Source organism: Crocodylus porosus, unplaced genomic scaffold (genome assembly GCF_001723895.1).
Source record: "Crocodylus porosus isolate Cpor-Errol unplaced genomic scaffold, CroPor_comp1, whole genome shotgun sequence".
Lineage (NCBI taxonomy): Eukaryota > Metazoa > Chordata > Crocodylia > Crocodylidae > Crocodylus > Crocodylus porosus.
This window is the reverse complement of record NW_017728906.1, coordinates 85,995,871-86,017,856: the sequence shown is the minus strand read 5'-3', so window position 1 is coordinate 86,017,856 and position 21,986 is coordinate 85,995,871.

Sequence of the window (21,986 nt, the reverse complement as noted above, 5' to 3'; positions counted from 1 at the left end):
GGTCGTTTGACCCCAGTACTCTTTCCTGCCATGGCAGGGGGTCGGACTAGATGATCTGTTCAGGTCCCTTCCGACCCTAGAAACTATGAAAGTATGAAACTATGAAAATATTTTCAGTTCTGGTGAATCAGCATTTTCCAATGGAAAAGGTTCTGTTCAGAAAATTTTGACTAATTCTTGCTGAATCTTATCAACCAAAGTTAAGAAGTTTGGTGACAACAACATATTTCAGCCCTGTGTATAAAAGATTTTTTTCTGTTGCTATGGAAAGTTTATTTCCTTGTAGAATAAGTTTATTTTGTTGTTTGCCTCCAGGACTTGTTCTTTTTCTATCTCCTCTCTCTCTCATCTCAGAAACAGTAAATACAGAAAGAAAAAAAGGGAAAAAGTACACAGATCTTCAAAGAATGAACAAGATTGCATCATTCTAATTCTGAAGCACACAATGATCTAGCAGAAAAATCCAATAAGCTTTCACAAATATTCCTGAAATTAATATTCTGTGCTTGTATACAAATCTCTACTAGAGGATGTGCATCTGACTTTATATACAGAATTAGAGTGTGCACAAAATGCACATATTTGTTAGTGCCTGTATGAATATTTTGTTCTTATGTTTTTTGTTATAAATCCCACTATGGTCTGGGGGGCACATGATGTGTCATGCATGTTTTCTTGAGTTTGATTTACTGATATGGTACGTGTAGTCTCTACAGATAGGTAGCATTAGGCTGTATTTAGCTGTATCACTCTTATGTTTATATGTACTGTAGTATTTGATATCAAATGGATTTCTTATATGTTATAGTAGGGCCAGGATTGCACAATATGATAATAACTTTCAAGTCATAAACAGTGAATTCCTTTGGCACCTAGGAGAGGCTCAAAGCCTAAGTTACTAAAGAGCAGTAATCACTAAAGGCATAGACAGAAATGCAGCTCTCTGGTCTAACACATTGCACTTCACAGGAAGCACCATGAGTTGTTAAACCATCCCTCCTGACCCAACAGATGTTAGTTGCCTTTTTGCAGCCTCTTCCCCTAGTCCTGCCCACTCCCCTCTCGCATCCCTGGTGATGTCTCAGGAGGGGAGGGGAAAAAAGCAGGGGAGGGAGGTCCATACTGGGGTTTGCCCAGCCATGCTGGTGTGGTGGTGGTGGTGGTGGTGGTGGTGGATGGGAGCCCCTCCCCTCAGGGGAGCTCCACTCAATTCATCCCCACTCCATCAAGGCTGGGCAAACCCCAGACTGGCTCTTTATCCCCTGCCTTGTTCCACTCCTGTCCTGAGATAGCACAGGATATGGGGCTGGGCTGCTTCAGCCTAGCCACTGGAGCAAACAGAAGTTAATAAAGGTGCTCTGCTTTGAAGTGCCTTCTTTTGAACCCTCATATAATGAGGGGTAATTTGCCACATGATCAGAGTGCTCTGCAGCTGTGCTCTTCTGTTTGGGCACAGCTGTAGAGCACTTTCAAGGGGGCAAATGTAATTTCTGTTTGCACCTTAAGAATTAGCATCTGATAGGAGAGTGCTAAGTCACAAATAAGCACTTCCAGACAATGACAAACATACATTTAAAAGAAGAAACTCTAATATGAATCTCTCCTGGAAAAAGGAAGAACATTTTTCATTGTGGGGGAAATTAAGCGAGGGCAGTATCTTCATGTCTGAAAGGGTGGAAGTAATTAGACCAGGAAAGATTTCTGCTCTGGTAAACATTCACCTGGGGTGCAAGGGGGAGGGCAGGAAGCTGTGTGGAGTCCCTGAAAATCTGATGGGTGATGTATGTAAATGGTCAGATAAGAAAATTATACTTAAGCCTTGCCTCTCTAGTCTTCTTAGGTACAGGGAAAGCTGCAGTCCTCAACCAGCAGGCTGAGTAAAGCAGACTGACAGAAGACATTGCAGGAAGTTCTGGCAGAGAGGTCAGAGACAGAAACTGCTTTTTAATCTGTTGAGCTAGGAAGGAACTGTATTCTGGATTTAAAATACTGGGTAAGAACAAGTTATTGTTCTGATAACTTCTTGTGTTTGTTTACTGATTTCTTAGGTTTACTTTTTTTTTTATAACAGAGATTTTGTGGTCTTTTTAAACTCACTTACTGTCAGTGATAAGTGTGATTACAGTGTTTGACCATCCAGGGAGGCCTCTTTTTTGGAAGGGGGATTATCCATCTTTTCTGAGTGCATGACTGAACAACGGTGTGATTCTTTTAGCTGGCAGAATCTCCCCTGTTAAGACCTGGCAAAGCCTGGGTGAGACAGGTATATCTGAGGCACCACATATCAGGAAGGTGACTTCTGGAGCATCTCAGTCTGTCCTCAGTGGTCAAACAGCAGATGGCATAGAGGGGTTTGGAGCAGAGGGGCACCTCCAAAGTTGTGAGGACACCCTAGCAATGTATCGCAAAGGTGTATCCTGACCATAATCACAGTTGGGGCATATCACAACTTTGATGACAGGTTTGCTCAATGTGTCCATTAGTTTTACCCCATTCCGTTTCCCCCCTTAGACATATTTTATGGCCTAATATGCAAGCACTGTAAAAACAGCCAAGAGTATAAGTGCAGCCATCCACAAATGGAAGCTTTTTGCATGCTTGCAAAATCTTAGAAATGAAGACAATAAAGAGCAAGGTCTGGCATTCCACACCTTTGTAAAGATTTGAGGGTTTTTGATGTGCAATATACACTGCACAGTTTTATCAGGGCTGGGATTAAATGCTCAAAACCACCAAGAAGCAGAAGCAGAAAGCATCACATGGTTTCAGTTTGGGCCTACCTCTAAACCCTCATGATAATTTCTCTCTCCTGACTTCTTTTTGTTTCTTTATTCAGAAATAAGTAGAAAGGCAGCTGGATTGGCTGTTGTGCCAAGAGTTTCAGAAGGCATCAGATCTTTCTTTAATTACTTTTTCGCTCTCCCTCTAGTTTATGTTAAAAACAGTGTAGTTGAGTGTGTAAAAGTTGCACAGGCTTCAGTGCAAATGTGCTTCAGGGACCCTTTAAACTGTCAGGTTACATCACGTAAGCTGAAGAGATCATATTCAAACAATTGTAAAACTATTTTCTTGCCCGAAAGAGCACACCATGATGCCATTTAGCTGGAACCTGAAGCTATTGGTATCCTGCTGTGGTATCATGTGCAGCAAGCCCATGTGATTGTTCTCCTGAGGCATTTGTTACATGCATCTTGTTAACCCTAGTTCAGTCAAAATAACTACATTCTCTACTGCTTGACCTATTTTATCATAATGTAGCCCTTGAATACAATACATTTCAGTCACAATAAACTATTCAACCAGAAATCATTTCCTGGCAAAAATAACATGGGAACTTTTACTGGAGCCACAAGACTTTGAAAATATAGTATTATTAACCCCACTGTATCATCTTAGTAATTTATTCACCTTTCAGAACTGACCTAGTATTTAAACATACATAACAGAAGAGGCTGTAATTAATCCTAGATTGAAATCACTTTTCTTCTTAACGTCCCAATCTTGTTCAGTCTTTGGGAAAAAAAAGAGTGAAATTGGGATGTCATTGAAGAACTCTCAAAGCCTTGTTAAAATCTGAGTCTTAAAACAGTTCCAAATCACATTCTAATTACACATGAAATTAGAATTCATTGTTCTTTCTAGGATGAAAAAGCTTGTTTTAGTTTCTCAGAGGTTTATGCAAAAGGTTCTGGTTCAGGAGTATGCAACTGGTAAGGATCAGTTAACAAGAAAACTACTTTCATGCCAGTTAGAGGTCAACTAATATAGTTCTTTTGGCTTTAGCCGAACTGCTTGTATATGTGAATTTAAGCATATGCTACAGTGCCTTACTATGTCTCTGGCTCAGTACACAAGGTTTTAGTCCCTAGAGCTCCTTACTAGGCATAAATATAAGCGTGTGGATACAGGAAACAAGTAGCCCAGGTTAAATATGGTTTAATTGGAAACAGGCAGCCATACAAACCCATTAATCTAATTTAAAACTGCCTGGAACAAGTTAAAAGTCTACCTGGAAAAATCAGATGTGCTTTGAACTGAGTCCATGTTACATGTGCATGTCATGCAGTCAGCAATATGGGCCTAGATTGGTTTGGTTCACCAGGCACCCCACAATGCAGTTCCCACCCCCACACATTGCTGAAAACAGGTGCTCTGGAACTTGGCACGAACTCTACTGCCACTTGGCCAAGCCCCCCTACAGGTGATCATGAAGGTGAGTCAACTGTTTCATGCCATGCTACCTAGACATGAGGTTGGGGACATCACTACACCCAACATTGTGGCATTCAGAAAAGTACACTCCTTGTGCTGCTAGCCAGTGGCCAGCAGCAATCTGTAGAACTTGCTCACTTGTGACATGCTGTATAGCAACATCTCAAAGGACACCCACTGTTTCAGGCACAACAATGCTCCAATATTACAACATCAAAGAAGAAGACCTTGCAGTTGATGTCATCCCTACCTAAGGATGCCTGTGTGGGTGCCATTAATGGTCCTGATGCAGTTAGGAAGCTCCATGCAGCTGAATCTTGTTGTGACCTCCTGAGGGTTATTGAGGGGGATGAACCATAGTTCCAGCACCTCCTTGATCACCAGGCACACCTCTCACACTGCCAGTCCTGCTGTGGACCATGTTGAGCTGGTTCACCATAGGCTGGAGGATGTCAAGAGTTGTGAGCTTCCATATGGTAATGGCCACATGCTACTCTACAGTCAGGGAAGCCCTCAAATCAGTGGCTTGGCAGCTGAGGGTGGATGCCAGTGGAGCACAGATTTACAGGAAGATGACCCAGGGCATGCAGAAGTTCATCTCCGCTGCTTGCATAACAGGTGAACAGGACTTTGCACTCCCACCAGTTGTTTCTCATCCACCTTGATCAGAAGCAGCACTCCACAATTTGGAGCTATACCCACATCAGACTGGAGACTCTGGTGTACTGTATGGCATTGTCTATTTTTGCTTGTCAGTCTAGGCATAAATATCAAAGCAAAAAAGAGAGTGGATGCACCTTTCCAATGCCCAGTGAGCATCCTGCAGCTCCATCCCACTCCCTGCCCGGGCCCTGCGGCCATGCATTCTAGCTACAGGCCCCAAGCATCTTCCAGGCTGGGCAGCAGCCCCAGCCCTAGCTCTGCCCATCTCCCTCTCTCCCTCCATCCGTCACTGTGGGGGCCTCAATCCCCCAACATACCTGCAGGAGCTGCTCTCCAGGAGGCCATGTGCCTCTGTACATGCGCACAGGCACATGGCACCCCCTGCCTGAACACCCTGCTCTCGCTCCCTCCAGCCCCTTGTAGGTTGGAATTCTGCCAACCGACAAGGGGAAACCCACCATTTCCCATGTTTTTCTCATTTAAAGGAGAAAATCCAGGTTTTTCCCCTTTAAAGAGAAAATCTGGGAGGCACGTGGTTCTATGGTTCACGTATTCACAGCCTAAAATGGGTTATGATGATCCACTGTGACTTATACTGGTATTATACAAACTCACATGCATATCCATATGTGTGTATGTGTATGAATGAAACTTTATACCAGGATTTTGCTGAAACATTTAAGGAAAATATTATTTCTCTTCTTTAGAAGTAAGTGCTAGGCTTACAATATGGTACACTTTTAAGGTTTAGGTTTTTAGGTGCTGGCATCTTTTTTCTGTGGGTGAAAACTGCTTGCAAATTTTGCATCAAAGATCGTTTGTCTCATTGACTTCTACATGTTGGGTAAAGCTAAGGACACAGACATGCATAATAACTTGTGGGCGCAAAACTGCACCCAAAACAACACCCCCAAAGTGAAATTTATTTTTTCTGCAGTTTCAGTTTCCGAATTAATTTTGCTTGCATATCACATTCTGTAGGGCTGTTCAGCAACTCGTTTGAAACAGAACTCAACTTCCTTGTCAGCTTGCTGTCTATGAGTCACAGAAGGTGCTGTACAAATTAATGAGCGGGAAGAGGAAGTAGGTAGAGAGACAAGTGGCCTGACTGAAGCGAGGAACACCAGTGTATGACCCATAAGGATAAAGAGAAAGAGTATTTTTTAAAAAGTCAGGCTAGTCCTCTGCCGGCTCTAACTCTCAAGGCAGATGAAATAGGATTCTACGGGTTTTGGAAATAATGTATGACTCAAGACCTTTTTTTAGTTAATATGAGATCACTGGAATTCTCAACCTCATACTAACGATGGGGCTTCAGAGTCTTGATTGATTCATCTATCTTGCTTCATATCCCAAATATAAATTATATTGTGGGGTGGAACTGGAAACCATGATTTAGGATCTGTGGGCATAGTTTCACTTTGGACTGAGCCCTTGGGGCTTTCATCTTTAGTCAGTAACAGCTGCAGACCTCTATATGAAAACTGTGAACCTATTTCCTTCACCAGGGCAACTATGGAAAAGCTTGCAATGGGAGGGAATGCAAGAAGTAGAAAGTGGTGTTACAAGAAGCGGGGCTGGGCAGTGTGGAGCTGCCTGATGTGTGCTGGGTTCTGAAAATGTGGAGTAAGAACTGACTCTTCTTTTTCTAAGAAAGCAGATGAAGAAGAACACATGCTACCAGGTCAGACTTTCTAGTGACACTAAGGCAAAGGACAGAAATTACACAAACACCGGTATAAGTGATAGGAAACTGGTTCAAACCTGTAACATAACAGAAGATCAGTGCTGCTTTTAAAATGGCTGAAATCAGTTTAAGATAAACCTACATGGATGTAGTATCGGACTTAACTGATTTAGGTTAGATCAGTTTACTAAATTTCTGTTGTAGATCCCCTCCAGATTCAAGTTAACTCACAGAATCCCCCAGCATCCCAGGATGCTTTGCATCTTCCCCGCAAACCCTCCCTCACAGGGTGGGTGGGCTAGCCTTGGCCCAAACCATCTGTTGCAGCCAAGCAGGGAGTCATGTTCTAGCACCCCTCTCCCCTCCTCCGCCCTTCCCCCTGGCCACTGCAGCATGTGGCTGCATATCTGGAATCAAAAGTGAATGTCTGTTCACTTGCTTATTGATTCAATGTGTGCAGCTTAGACTAACTTGCAAAGAATGAATTGATTCAGCCTGGAGCTTTTTGACTGCCTGTATTTAGCCTACATGCATGTCAGCCCTTGGTATGAGGTCTGAGGTGATGAGGACATCCTGTGGGACCTCCTGCTATCATGCTCAAGACCTAGATTTTAGAAGGCTGAAGAGGGGAAAAATGGGGTAACCTGGACATCCTCACAGTCTCATTTCCAGGGCTTATGCACTTGGAATAGGGATGTGTGGGCAGTATTTATTCCCTCAGAGGTATTACTGAGCTCTCTGCAGCAGCAGGATAAGCAAAGTGGATATTTTCCTCCTGGGAATCATAATTAGCATAGGGACAAGAGCCAAGTTTCTTATTTTTAATCTGGACAGGGTCCCTGTAGCTTCTCCTAGTAATGTTCCACCTTGTTTTCTTCTAATCTGAGCCCTCAGCCTCCTAATATCAGTCCACCAGTTTGCCAACCCCTGGGGTGGCTTTGAGATGTGCATAAAAAGAGATTTTGATGAGACAACCACACTCATTTTCTCCTGTGAGGTATTCACTGTGGCATCCAGAAGCAAAAGGCCAAGTGTTGTATTTTGCTGGCCCTCCATGTCTGCAATCTGAATACAAATACCACTGAACCACCAGCTGAAATTCACTTGGGATTACTATAAGGTTGCACTAGTCAGACTCCCATGAGACTGTAAGTAAGCTCTGAAGTGGTTTTCCCATCCAAAGAAGAGCTGACATGGAGGTACATCAAAGAAAACAATGAATGCATGCTGCTCTGACCTACATATTTCACTCTCAGAAACTCAACTACATCTGCTAGATCACTTGGAACAACTGTTATCCTTTAGAAATGAAAAATCATTTCTTTAGGGAATAAGACAGGCAAAAAAAACTATAGTGCTTTGCTAGGGCAGAGAGCATTTAAACTCTATTGTACTGACTGGATTTTATGATTGAATGCAATCATTACTGTGTCTATATTTTTCTGTTTCAATGAAATCATCAGGCAGTGTCTCACGCTGTGCATGTAACCTGTAGGAAAGAGCAAAGAGGCTGCTGAGGAGTAGCAGAATACTAAAATATCATTGGCATCCTTTAGTTTGGAGAGCAGGCTCTGAAATGTTTTCACCCTTCCACACTCTACAGAAACATATATTTTTAATTCCATTTACATGCATCCTCCTCTAAAATGTGAAACAGAATCAGGGACATAATTATGGATTAAGAGTCTTCCATAATTAAAGATGGGCTGTAATAGAAATCCTACCATTTTTTGCATCAAAAGCTCAAAATTCTTATAGGCTTTAAGAGGTCACATGCTTTTCTTTTAATTTACAGATGAAAAATCTTACAATAAACTGAGGACAGGGCTGCTGTTTGAACTATTCAGTGAAAGAAGATGCAATATCGTTAGATACAAAACTATTTTAATTAGCCCATTTCTGGATATTCAGTGATGATTGCTGAAAGCATATAAATCTGGAGGGATGAAAAAGTAACATTATTCTATTGATTTACAGGGTTTGTGATGTTAAAGAAAATAAGAGTCTATAAGAAGTGAAAGTTTTCAAAAATAGGTTAATTTGTAGGTTTTCATTAGCCGGACATCTTTTCTTTCCAATAAAACAGAATATGCTCTTTTTCCCTTCCCCTGGACTGCTTTGCCTTCACTTGTGTTTGTGACAGAGCACATTTTTATTATTTAAGCTAAAGAGGAGAGAAATATCTTGATTAGTTATGATTCTTTGCATTCCAAATCAAGCTCTGTAGTTACCAAGCTGTGGAACGTGGTGGGAAGAAATGATTGCAGCCTGTTTCAACTGTACAGGGTGTTGAATAAAGATTACACTGAAGGGCTGACATCCTACCAGCCAGTGGAGCTTAGGATGGAGTTATTGCTATACAGGAGAGGGAGTCACTGGCATCTGGGCAACTGCAGGGGAGATCTCTGCTGTATAGCCAGAGGAGATGAGGATTTGATGTTAACAAATAAAGAATTTTAAGAAGGCAACTCCACCTATTCTCTGTGATGTGACACAAGCAAACCAAATTCTGACGATGACAGAATGAAGCACTGGGGCTTTGTGCACTGCTCCACCAAAGCCCTCCAAAATTCTAAAGGTCTGCATTATATGGTCACTGCCCGCACAAATGAAATGGCTTGGATGGCATCCTGATTCTCCAGCACCCTGCTGCTATTTTGCACTAGATGCACGGATGCACAGTAGTTTCAGAGCTACAGTAATAGTTTCTTGCAGCAATGGCTCCCTTTGGAAGTACCTGCCAAACCCCCAGTTCCAGAAGCCTGGTGGAATCGTGTTGGGAGTATGGGTAGTATGGGGAGGTACGGATGAGTCTTTCATGTGTGCAGGGTATGCTCCTCTGCTCAAACAGGCCAAAACTGCGGCAAGTGTATGTTAAGATAGTCCTTAGAGCTATTCTGATCTGTATTTGGGGCCTAAGTGGACCCCAGAAGCTTTAGCACTGGGAAAGGCACCAGCTGTCTCTTCTCACATGGGTCTTAGTGAAGCCAATGTGCATAAAATTAAGCATGTGCATGTGTGTCTGCAAAGTTAGGAGAACTGTGTTCATTTAAAAAAAAAAAAAGCTCCCATATTGGGAAAGCCTTCCTGGGCATTGGGTGAAACAGAGTACCTGAAAGGGATCTACGAAGGCTGAAAACCTCTTTAAATATAGAAAGCCATTTTAATGTTCCTTGAGGTAGATCTTGCTGCTTGGCATTCAGACTGTTACTGTGCCAACTTTTCTTCTGGTTCCTGAGGGTTCAGTCTTTTTTTCTCCTGGCTTTTAATCTACAGTATATATCTTAGAATTTGTCATATTTTGAGATGATTTGTTGAATTTATTTTAACTCAAAAGAGGTCAACGATGCACTGAAGTCTGCCATGGTTAAGGCACAGTGGTTTGTGTAACCACTGGCATTCAAGAAACTAATGTGGCAAGCATTACATCTGGTTACTTCGTCATTCCCAGTCCAACCCACCAGGTATCCACATACAGTAGGATTGCAGGGAGTTAGCCTCCAGCATGAATCCAGGCCAAGGCTTGTGCTCACACCTCTGAAGCAGCAGCAAGACACTTTCACTGCTTGCCCACCACAACTAACTTCTGACCAGACCTAAAGTTTTTATTTCTATGGTAACTACCACAGCCGGCAAATGCAAGAAGAGCCTACAGACACTTTCATGTGATTTATTTTCTACCTTATCCTCTTCTCTTCTTACTGACCAGAAGATTAAAATCAAGCACAATGGGTAGCCAGAGAGAAGGCAGAGGACAGCAGGGGTTTTCTTTTTTCATTCCCATGTGTAGCAGGTGCTCTGTGAAGAGATGTTATGGCACACGGCGCAGTCATGCTAGACAGCACAACTCAACAATTAGAAGAATATGTTTTAAAAAACTTCCCCTGTTCCCCCAAATGACAGACAACTTATTCTTTAAAAAAAATCAGTTGGATGCAATTTTCATTTGTGGTGATAAGCATCACCCAGTCACCACCACCAGAGCTTCTGACCTTGACCCAGTTTGACTCTTTTTGCTATTGAAATAAAAGGAGGGACTTTGACAGCAACACCTTTCTGGCTTTCCTGGATGGATTTCTGAACTGTCATATTTAGGCTTGGCAGAATTTGATATTTTTTAAAAATAATTTTGACAGATAATATCAATGTTTATTTTTAAGTATTTATTTAGATTTTTCTCAATTTAAATTAAATTAACAACTTAAAGATCTTCTGCCCTTGGGATGGTAAAAAAAGCCAAAAAGAAAAAGATGAAAAGGCCAAGAAGACACCAAAACTTGTATCCTTTCTAACTGGAGCCTTTCTCTCCATGCACCAGTCTTACCAGTAGGCTGCTTCACCTCTTTTTACAGTCCATCCCCAGTTCTCCGCAGCTGAGTTGCCTCACTCAGGCGTCAAGAACTCCCCGCTGCTGCCTCACGTGCCTTATCCACAGCCGCTGCTTCTGGTCCGTCTTGAAAATTCTTCTTCACACCTCCCCTCGGGCTTTGGGTAGGGATTTAAGTAGCCTGTTTTCTCCCTCTAGACCACTTCCCAGCACCTGTGAACAAACAGGTAAGTGCTTAATTCACCATTAGGCAGACCACTGGTTTCCTCTTTAAAGAGACCAGCGGTCTATACTCCATCCTGCAACTACCTTCTGATCTTCCCCTCTCTTTTTGATTATTAATGATGGAAATATTTTTTGTCAGTCTGTGAGTGTGAGGTGAAATAGACATTTATTGACGTTGACCAACAAAAATCAAACCCTGCCAGGATTTATTATGTTGCATGGACAGCTTAAAGCGTAGAGTAGTAGAATGGTAAAGATTTCTAAAGTGAATAAAAACTAGTGGAGAATTCATATATAGGCACCAACTCTGTAGTCTCAATCACCTACCAAAAAAAAATTAGCAAGTGCTCAGCACCCATGAAGCTGCTTGCTTGCAGATGTTAAAAAAACCGAAACCTGCATTTTACTGAAAGAAGCAGCTGTGAGTTCAACCCGGGTTTTGCAGCATTTATAAAGATTGGGCACTTCAGTGGGGCTTTTTGGAGCTTTTAGCTAAAGCTGATTCAATCAGCTATTAGATAAAAGTGCCCAAAAAGCCCCATAAAAGCACCAGATCTTTACAGATGCTGCAGAGCCAGGTAAAAGTCATGTGCTGCCTCTTCTGGCCATGTGCGGCTCAGCATGGGAACATGCCAAGTTAAAAGTAAAGTGCCAGGTTTTGGCGGGGTTTTCGGGGGCGGAGATGTGGGGTGGGGAGATGATTTACACCTGCAAACACCCACTGGCAAAAAAAAGTCAGTACCTATAAATTCATATCTCCTTTAAATTAGTGGCAAAATTCCCTTTTTTTGCTATTTTTACCTTTGCAGGTTGCTGAATCTGGCAACCCCTAGATAGTGCTAGGATGAAAATTGCCTCCTGTTGGTCCTTGCACTCAGCTCTGTATTCATATAAGCAGCCCTCTTGAAGTCATTCAAGATGAATGTGGATGATATTTTGACTCACGCACCATTAAAAAAAATTATTCACTAATTTCCAAGGCTAAATTGAGTCCTCCCTGGTGGTATCTACACCCAAGTATCTGAAATTCTTCCACACCTTGTTGTTTCACGGGTACCAGTTATAATCGGAGAATAAATATAGATAAACCATGGTACTACTGTACCATCTAACACTTTCCTGAGCAGGTTTAGACAAATTGGTGGTGAAAGGCCTGTGCCCTGTCCTATGGTCACTTGTAGCCTTGTTACTAATGGTGGGACAAATTCACAGAAGTCTGAGTGTAGACAAGGACATTTCTGCTTATACAGCTTTCCTGAAGAGTGTGGTTGACTGTCAAAGCAGTCTGGGTGATTTGGCCGCTCCACTCCCATTGCATTTAACAGGAAATGAGTGGCTAGGACTTTGTTGAGCTTTGGAAATCTCAAGGGGATGCACTGGTGGAGCCCAGGTCAGAGTCTGGCCTGTAGAAGCTTCAGTACTGCCAGTGAAACACAGAAATACACTCGTGTAACAAAGGAGAAGGGAGGGCAACAAAATAGCAGCAGCTATCCTGACAGCCTACCTGCCACTGAGCCGCTACGAATGCAGCCATTGTTGCTGCCTGGGGTGCGACTGCTGCCCAGGGCCCTCTAGGACCCAGTTACACCTCTGTAGAAATAACACAATTTTGACTTGCATGCCCTAACCTGAGTCCACATTAATAATCCAGCTTTTTATACACTCCCTCTGGCTTGCTCGTCTTTGAGCCACCATGTCTTCTCCTCCTGGCTGCCCAATGGGTCAGCTTCTAGAAGAGACCAGGGTGCCCTGGGCAATTCCTTGCCCCTGGGTTGGTGGTCAGGGCATTTTGTTGGAAGTGGCTGGTTCAAAGGCCCTCTGGATGAGAAGGTATTTAAGAATCAAGGTCTCCCACTTCCTGAGCAAGTGCCCCAGTGCTGGCTATTGGCTAAAAGGTAGGTCAGCCACCTCCTCCTTGCTAGTTGTGACTTTTCTCCAGCCACGCCTTTGAGAATTTAAATGCAGTTAAGTGCCTACCCAGGTGATCCTATATCACCACATAATATATGTAGCCAAGGTGAAGCCTTTTAGGCATGCTTGGGAGTCAAGTATAGCTACACAAGTGGAAACAAAATAAACTCTGTGTAAGTGCCAAAGATTAAGTTTGTCGTAATTCTACCTTTTAAATATAAGTATTTTTGCTCATAAGCAGATTTATATTTACCAGGCCTTAATGCAGTTCAAACATCATGTGTTTTGCCTTCCCTTGCACCATAAAAGAAAATAATTAGCTCCCATACTGATAATAGACAAGAAGCACTTTAGCCCATGAAGTTAACCTACTTGCCTGGAAAGGTCAAATTCAGTCCTCATGTAAGCAAGAGTAATTCCAAAGACTTCACTGCAGCTGCAGCTGCTTGCATCAGGTGTAAATGTGTTTTTGCCTGTGGAATACATTTAGAAATGACTGCATTATATCCATCTAACCATATTAGTTTGTTAACCATCTGCTCTTGAACGGCAGGATATCTTTACAGTCTCAGGAATCAATGAAGCTCTTTTGAGACACACAACTGAATTCTTGCTTTTGTGCTACCCTGAAAGAGATGTGGGCAGAGTTTAGTCAAATATTTTCTTTTAAGCTAGGGGCATCAAACTCATCTCACGCTTGGGCTGGATCTGTATGATGGGGCTCCTTATGCAGTGATGGCAGGGGAACAAGTTGTGGGGCAAGCAGCAGTAATGGGGCAAGCAACAGCAGTGAGGGCTAACATGGCTTTCAGTTGCCCATGGCTGCCAACACGTATGTCCAAAGGGGCTCTGCTCCTTCGATTTCAGTGGCAGGCTCTGCCTCCATTTGACCTGCTCCCATATTCCTGGTCCCTCTACGAGGCTTGTGCACTATACAACACAGCTCCACAGATTGAATCCAGCCCACAGGCTGTAAGTTGTAAGGTAATAGGCACCAAAATTTGTGGCAGGCATGCCACAAATTATCCCTGTGTCCTCCCCAAGTGCCACTCTGATCCTCTTCCTCTGTCCAATCTCCTGCTCTGCTTTCTGCTTCCTTCCTGTGATCCCTGCCTGATCTTCTGCTCTGACTTCTGCTTCTGGTCCTATTTGCTGCTGTGTTGTCTGTCCCCTCCCTGATCTGCTACAGGCCATGCACAGAAGCTGCCAGTGTCACTTGTGTTGTGTCACAGGTTGACCACTCCTACTCTAAGGAATCTACATGTTAAACATCAGTCAGCCATTGACTTTTATGGCACCCTCCCTGCTACCATTTCATTTCTCCTTTCTTCTCCTGCCTCTGACTCCTTGGATTCATTTTTCTCTCTGTTCTTTATAATTAACTCCTTTCTATAGAAGCAATTTGGGTTTTATTAATATTAATCTTTGCAAAGACAAAGTAACCAGGACAAGATACTTGTAGGAGGGATGTACAGAGTTTTATTTTCAACTTGCTTATCTTCCTCTTTTGCCACAATGGAAATCCATATTTATTTCATGATTAAATCAAATTTTGCTGTATTATTAAGAACTGTGGAAGTGACAAGGACCAAATCAGGATTTACCAGTTGAGGTATGCACAAGTACTGAAATGCTGTCCTGAGGAACATAGGATGCATATACACAAGTAGTGAGGCTGCTCCAATGTGCTGTAACTACAGGACATCAGAGCAGACTTGATTAGTCTAGTCTGATGGAGCATGGTAATTATCACACTCCAGCAGACTCCAGGGTCTTGTGTATCAGAGTTTCTGAGGTGAAAAATGGTGGTGGTGGGGGGGTGCTTTAACTAAAGCTTGTTAAACAAGTCAGTGAAACCATTTTTCACTGTGGGGACACTGATACACACGACGCTCCAGGCACTTTAAAGTGGCTCTTGGAACCACTCTAATTAAAGCGTTGCCCCCACTCCACTCCTGGAGCATGTATATAGCCCATAAAGTCTAACAAACATGGGTAAAATTTTTTATACATATATATTGCATACTTTAAAAAATAAATGAAACCAATGCACCACTTACTGTTCCTAATCTCACCATGCCTTTCCTTTACTGTTGATGTGAATTCTTTTTATTGCCAGCTCCTTATACCCAATAAAAGAAAACAGAATTATGTATTTAAAATGATAGATGTAATGAATTTAAAAATGTATATATACGATAATGTTTTGCTAATTTATTTGAAAACACCTACATACATAACTGAATACTTTTCTCTTAAGTTAACCCATCAACTTGTTAACCAAAGAAGGTATTCACAGCAATTAAAGCAAATATGAATGTATAAAAATCAGAGTAAACTGCTTTTCATTGCACTATTATATAAAAACATTTTTTACTGTTTAATTCCAATTTGAATCCAAGCTGCATAGTCACAGAAGGAAAATTAGGCATATCAATATTTTGCAATACCAACACATATTTATGAAGTCATTTAATTTTTTTTGTGCTTATATTAGTCACCAATAATGGAAATTCAAAATATAGGGATGACTAACATTAGCTTCAATGCAAACTTTAGGAATTGTATATAAACTACTACAAGAAAAGAAGATTAAAAATCTGCACCAACCAGAAACTCAAATAACTTTCTCCAGTGACTACCTAAAAAAAAATAATTACTGTGTTTTTTCTCACTAGAAAGGCAGCTGTCATACAGGAGAGAAAGAAGTAAGTTAGCATATTGCTTTAAAACTGACTGCTGTTTGCCTAAAAGTAGTTCTGTTACTACATTTTGCCAACAAATGCTAGAACATAAAATTTGTCATTCTACAGAATAATAAATGTCATATTTCCATTTTCTAGCATCTTGTCAGTTTAGTTAAGATAATCAGTATCACATAAGACACCCTGAGTGATCTCAGGACCTCATGGCAACTTTAGAGCAGTGATTTTGACATAGTGGGTATGTCTGTACAAGACGCTTTACTGTAGCGTAGTTTACTGTGCAGTAAGAATGCATGTCTACACATATGCATGCTTACTGAGCAGTAAATGACACTAATCATGAGTCAATTTGCTACCTGAAAATACAGATAGCAATTTACTCACGATTAGTTACTGAGCAGTAACACATGTGTACACAGCAACAGGGAGTAAATTTGCTCCTGGTCAGCCCCAGCCTCAGACCCTTAAAAGCCTGCCAGCATTTTGAGTCCTGAAGCACACATGCAGGCTGTCTGAGGTCACTCCAGGCCCCTATGTCCCCCTCAGCTGGCCAGAGACTAGCTGTGCCAGCCTTCCTGCACCCTGGCACCACTGCCTGGTACTGAAGTGCTGTGCAGCTGCCAGGCTCATGCTGTCCAGGCCTGCAGGGTGCTTCAGGCTCCTTCCTGGCCTGCCAGCACCCAGGCCCAGCTGCAGGCAGCTTCTGGCTGCTGGGGCCAGCTCCAGCTGCCTGCAGCCCACCCAAGCAGCCTGCCTGGAGCCTGAAGGTCCTGTGGGATATTTCCTTGCTGTGTGGCTGTCAGTTCTATACTGTACCCCTGTGCTGGGTGCTGCAGGCAACTGACCAGCTGCATGGAGGCCCAGAGAGCTGGCACGGGACCCCCAATAGCATCATTGTCATCCACGACTGTGCCCACACCTGTGCCTGCCGCGTGGGGCCCCATCTGGTCCATGGAGGAGACTGGCAACCTTGTGGTGCTGTGGGGCAAGGGAGAGGTGCAGCGCCAGTTTGTGTGGGGTATGCATTCCAATGCCCATGTCTATGAGGGGCTGTCAGACTGGATGTGGGAGTGCAGGCACCACTGGTTGGCCCAGCAGTATCATATAAAGGTCAAGGTCTTGCAGGCACAGTGAATCACCATGACTTATCACAATCATCAGTTGAGGAGTGCTCGCAAGTCCATGCCTTTTATGTGGCAACTGACAGCTATCCTCATGCCCTGGGACCCAGGCTGCAGCTGTGCTGTGTACAGCAGCATGGGCAGCCTGCCTAAGCCTCCAACCCAGCCAGGCACCCAAAGTGATGCATCACTGGAGGAGGGTCCCTCTGGCCTGAAGCAGCCTGCTCCACTCTGCTCCCTGGCCATAGCCTCCACCAGCAGCTCAGGGACCCCAGGCCAGTACCTGCTGCAACATCTCTGTGGCCCCAGCCCCAGAAACAAGACATAGCTTGCCATGTCACTGCCAGCTACCAGCAATGCAAGCTTTTCCCTGGGGGAGGGGGGGTGGGAAGGCTGGCACCACGTGCCATGCCCTGCCATCTGAGGACACTGCCTGGAGCCGCACACCATCACTGCCAGCTGGGGCTGAGCAGAGCCAACAGCCACGTCAGCCCTGGCCACTGGGTAAACCCTATACTATGGGAAGGGTCCTCCCCACCCGGGCCCCTGGTCCTGCACCAAGCCTGGCCCACCTGCACTCCCCTGGCCCTGGGTTTCCCCCTGCTCCACAGCATGCAGGAACATGGGAGACAGTGCAAAACTTCATTGCAAAACTTTTAAAACAGGTTGGGGTAGGGGGGAAAGGGGGCGTGTAGCAGCGCAAGTAAAAGTAGAGAGGTACCTGGGGGGGTTAGATGTCTGGAAGGTTGTAGTGTGTCATAAATACAATGTCTTTCTGTACCTTGGATCCATGAGTTTCTGTACCTAAGAGGCTGATGAAGTAAAGTTCATAGGCCCGGCCGTGAAAAGTGGTTTGTAAATTCCCTTTAAGGATCAGGCCTGAGAGACTGGAGACAGAGTGGTTTTTTTGTGAGAAATGTACCCCCACAGGTAGTTAGGTATTCTTGTCTGATAGATTCTAGTGTGCAGTTTGTGGGGGTACCAGCAATATGTTGGCAGGCTTTGTGTTTTGAGCTGTAGGAAGTTAGCTTCTGGTGAAAACGTTAGCAAGGTTTGGTGCTTGTTTGAATTTACAAACCACTTTTCACAACCGGGCCTCAACCTCCTAGATACAGAAACTCATGGACTCAGTATAGACATTGGATTTATGACACACTACAACCTGCTGGACATCCTGACTACCCAGACAGTGGCAGGTGCCTCTCCATTTTTACCTGGTACATCACCCTTTTCCCCTACCCCAGCCTGTCCCTCACCCCCTGATGCCTCCATTTCCATTTTCATTGACTGGCTTTCTTGCCTGCATTGCATGCCAGCCTCTGGCTTCTTTACTATTCCCTCCATCCAGGAAGAGCACACACACCAACTGCAGGTGCTTCCTCAGCCTGACGAAGGGTTTTTTAACCCAAAAGCTTGCTAAGATACATTTCTCTAACTATTCATTTGGTCTACTAAAAAATACCACATTGACCCAAAGAACCTTCTCTGCCAGTGCCATGTCCTTAGACCAACACCCCTAGCACCTATCCCCAGTCAGCTGACTGGAAGGACGCAGGGCCCTGGGCACATCTAAGCCCAAGGGCTGGAGCTGGCAGGGAGACTTCTCTGGCAGCTGCTGGAGAAGAAGCTCCTGTGGGAGAGGAAAGAAAGGCTCTGTCACAGTTTGCTTGCCTGGGATGCTGCTGGTGCTACTGTGCTGCAGTGTACTGCAGTGCTTATCTGTTGCTATTTAAAGTAGTGGACCAGGATGAGGCTGTAGGGGAGGAGGAGGCCTCATTGGGACATACTACCATGTTGTGTAGAGGCCCCAGCGCCAGTGAGGGCGCACCTTAACACACAGACAAAGTCACCCATGTCTCAAGTTTTGCTTGTCAGCAGCCTGAGGTGCAGTTTCCCAGAAACCCCTGCACTTATCTCCTTGAAAGCTGGCAGGCTTGATGGCCTCATCAGGGGCTAGTATACCTGCATTTTTCACCCTGCTGTGCCTTAACACACATACGTGACATGAGTTTTGTTTGTCATCAGCTTGAGGTGCAGTTTCCCAGAAACCCCTGCACCTATCTCCTTGAAATCTGGCAGACCTCATGCCCTCAGCAGGGGCTACCACTCTTGCTTTGTTTATCCAAATCTGTCTTAACCCACACATGACATGAGTTTAGCTTTCAGTAGTTTGAAGTGCAATTTCCCAGAAACCCCTATACATATCTCCTTGAAACTTAGCAGGCTTCATGATGTCAGACAGGGCTACCAGCCCTGCTGTTTCTATCTGAATCACCAGTAAAATGTCAAAGTTATAGGTATTTCAGTGATTCCCCATTATAGTCTATGGCTGAATCTCCAAAACAGCGCCAAATCTTCTGGAGCCAATTCGGCCAAATCAATTCGGGACTGTGATCTGAATCTCTGAATTGAATCACTGTCCTCCAAATGAGCCAGATCCAAATTGAAATAGAATACTTCCCTATTTGCACAGGCCTAACAACTCACACCAGCACTAGGACTGTTCTGCTTTGGACAGGCAGATAGCAAGTTCAAAGGAACTTCCCTGCCAGTGTGGTTTGCATCGCTATTTTCCAGTATCTGGCCCAATCACGTTTCCTTTCCCACTTCAAATTGCTTTTTCTCCCAGCCCTGTGGCTCCTGAGCAGGTGTGTTAGTTTCTCTGCAGTGCTAATGACTTTGCAGAACCAGACCCCTGTAAGAAGAAGGAAATCAGGTAATAGAGGAATCTTCAGCTGCTACTTTAAATAACTTGCTGCCGCGGTGCAAAGGGGATTCAGGAATGGATGGTGCTGTGATCTACTTTATCCTCCTGCAGACAGATGACTTCAGGGTGTGAGTACATTACAAGCAAGACAGGGTTGAAGAAGCATTCAGTAATGCAGGGTGTTGCAGTCTGATGCGAGGGGCATAGTACATGGTACTCTGTCCCCATAACTAATGCTGTACAAATACCCTGGCATTATTCTGTGGCTGCAGGAGGTGCTGTCTTTCAAAAGAGAGATATAAAAGTGGGGTGACTGACACTAGAGAGAGACTTAATGGTTTCTTTACACTTTTAGCAAATTCTTGGGGTCACCTATGCACATCAACCTGTTTAAACAGTCAGAAGTGGACAACCTGATTCTAATAGATAAGTATTTGAATTAAGCAAATGTAAAAAAAAACCCTTGTGAATTTTATCTAAATTGTTATACTATGAACATTACTGTAGAATCTTTGAATCAGTTTCAAAATTCATTCAGACATCCTTACATACTTTTATATTGGGTAATCTTTTTTTCTCCTCTCAGCGGAGAGGCTTTGTTGGCTTTATAATTTATAAAACAATAAAAAAAATTGAACTGGAAAACTCAAAGGAGTTTCCTGCATTCTTCTATTGCCAGGTGATGTTGGCTGAAATTGTGCTTTGTTCCTCAAGCCGTTAAAAGAAGTATGCCAAGTAAAAGAGGAGGGGAAAAAAATGTGAACAGTTTTAACTAGGGAATTTTGAGTCTCAGTACAGAGGAAATGGAAAGATCATTTCTGTCAGCTTCTTTTGTTCTGTTTGGGTGGACAAGCCATCAACTCCTCCTGTTAATCCAGCGTATACTAGTAACATGTTCTCAAGTGGGAGTGTGATTTGATGAATTTAGCAGAATTGTGTTGGATGACCTTCCTATTACTGGAGACATGATTTCATCTCTGTTGTCTGAAAACGAGCACCAACAAGAGAGTTACTTGAATCTTCCAGCTGGAGTTCCTCAGTGCTATATGTTCCCAAAAAAATCTTTATCTGGACAGTGTTACACCTGCAAATCTATCACAAAACAATGTGTTATTCCTTTACTTTCTGGTCACTTTATCTGCCATCAAAGGCAAATTCACTTTGCTGTAGTCTACCAGCCAATCTTGATCACTGAATGGAATACCCTGCAAAGAGCTAATTAAATGAATGCTTCTTAGAACAGCTTGTTCTAGAACACAACAAAAGAGATGCTATTCTCATCTTCAGCCTGAATAACACAGAGACACTGGTTCAAGAATATATAGATAGGGAGCCAGTAAGTGATAGTGACCACAATATACTTAAATTCAGTAACCTAAATGAAGGTTCTAAAAGTAAACTTGTTTGAACAGATTTTCAAGCACCTAAACGGAAGTTACACAGATAATTCCTTTGAAGCTGAGTGGCAAAGTGCTCTTTTTTGCCTTTGAAAATCTCTCCCTATGACACCACACTTTAAGCAAGTTGGATTAAAAAAAAAAAACCAAACAGAAGCAACAGTACAAAATGAAAGCAATTGGTGAGGAAATTAAAATCTTCAAATCAGTAGGGCTACTCCTCTAGTCAAGAGGAGTGCATGCTGAAAGCTGAGCAGGAGTGGAAGTGCTTTCCAGTATCAGGACTCGTGTGCTAATCACTGCAAGATCCAACCTCAAAGAGAAGCAGGAAGCCTGAGAACAAATCTGAAAATGATGAAGGATATAAATATTAACAACACACGTATTGTTAACAACACAAACAGTGAAACTCTGCCACAAGATACAATGGAGGCAAAGGGCTAAGATTCAAAAGTGGATTACATATTGAAATGTATAATGGGAACAAACACAGTGACACAAGGTGGGCTACAGGATTTTCAATATCAGGGCCTAAACCAAGCTGTGGATGATGGAGGTTAGCAAAGTGTGGATATATGAATGCATGGAGTCCTTTCAGAAAAGGAGCCTTTGAAAAGGGCAGTAGCTGGTTTGTTCTAATTGTTACATGTGAATGAGCTCCTTACATGGGAAAAAAGGATAAATGCACAATCTTAGAGGAAACCCTAACTATTAAATATTAAATGAAACCCAAACAGCTAGTTGTATCAATCACTAACAAACCAACCTTCTCAAGCAAATCCTGGGATGTCATTCTCCCCTTGTACTTGGCCTTGGTGAGGCCGCAGCTGGAGTACTGCATCCAGTTTTGGGCCCCATGATTCAAAAAGGATGTGGAGAAGCTTGAGCGAGTCCAGAGAAGAGCCACACACATGATCAAAAGTCAGGAAAACAAACCTTACGATGACAGGCTGAGAGCCATGGGGCTCTTTAGGCTCTTTAGCCTGGAAAAGCGCAGGCTCAGGGGTGATCTGATGGCCACCTATTAAGTT